Source organism: Quercus suber, unplaced genomic scaffold, assembly GCF_002906115.3.
Source record: "Quercus suber isolate HL8 unplaced genomic scaffold, Cork oak 2.0 scaffold_109, whole genome shotgun sequence".
NCBI lineage: Eukaryota > Viridiplantae > Streptophyta > Magnoliopsida > Fagales > Fagaceae > Quercus > Quercus suber.
Genome location: NW_027069574.1, coordinates 804,676 through 805,973, shown reverse-complemented (window position 1 = coordinate 805,973; position 1,298 = coordinate 804,676).

The following is a 1,298-nucleotide window of genomic DNA, read 5'->3' as shown; positions in this document are numbered from 1 at the left end:
AGAAAAAACCTAAAAAAATGAAAGTGATGTTAATTATTATTCCTATATTAAAAAAAAAAAAAAGATGTTAATTTATTATTCTTCTTTATTCGAGAGAATATAATTTTAAGCGGCAAAACATATCATTCATGTTTCACCATAATTTATTTCAGTTCTCTAACTCTGCTTTGTTTATTTAAGTCCTTTAAGTTTTAAATTTATTTAATTAAGGTCTCTTCATCTACTTTTGTTAATTGTTGTGGTTAATTATCCAAAATTTTAAATCCAATTGATGATAAAAAAATAGTTTTCAATTTATTTTTTAAAAAAATTAATAGAAGTTGATGGAGAGGCCTTAATTGAATAAACTTGAAACTTGAATGACTAAAATGAATAAAAACAATGTTAGAGAACTTAAATGAATTGTGGTAAAATTTAGAGGGTAAGTTTTACTTTTTAGCCTAATTTTAAAAGATAAATTATGGAAAACTAAACCTCAATGAAAAAAATTGAAAGAATCTTTGTTAGGAACCTAGTAGGTTCTAATGGGGACGAATAAGAATTGTAGAGGAATTGACTTAATTTGAAGTAGTTATCCTCCATAGAGAAAGAAGGAGATTAAGAGAGATGCACTAATGCACTAAGCAATTGGTTTATTCTTCAATGATGGAAATGTGAATACAAGTAGGTATTTATAGAACCATAAAACTATTCTATTGGCCCACATGACCTTATCCTAATGGTCTTATTATTCCCCATGTGCATTGTAAGGACTCAGTTTGGATTGACCCTGAGTTTTGCTGGGTTTTCAGCCCAACAAGCCCAAACAATAAATTTATAGAGAGTGGGTTAAAAGTTTAGGTGCTGGCCGTCGATCACCATACATGAACTTTTTTTATAAAAAATGCTAAGAGTTTCTTTACAAATAGGGGGATGCTCCTCGGCCCATGGCAGAGGAGTCCCTTTTCTTCTTCTTTTTTTTTTTTTTCCCCTCCCCTTCTTTCTTTACTTGCTTTTCTTATATAGTTTCCATTTGCCTATCTCCTTATTCCATCTGTTGATCATCCATTTGCCTTTCTTCTGGCCGTCCGTCCCATCAGAGGCCTTATCAGTACTCAAGTGGTTCACTCTGATCAATGTTGCCCTGCCAAGGGGTTATATCCCCATTAATGCGGCCAGAGGGGTTAGGTGAATGCATTAAGTGCGAATGTGACAGCTTGCTCTGAGCTTGTCCCCTCCCGAAAGTTATCCTTAGAATGCCGAGGACGAACAGGTCCTCGGCGTGGGTCACAACAGAGGTTTTGCCTGACTTAGCCTTG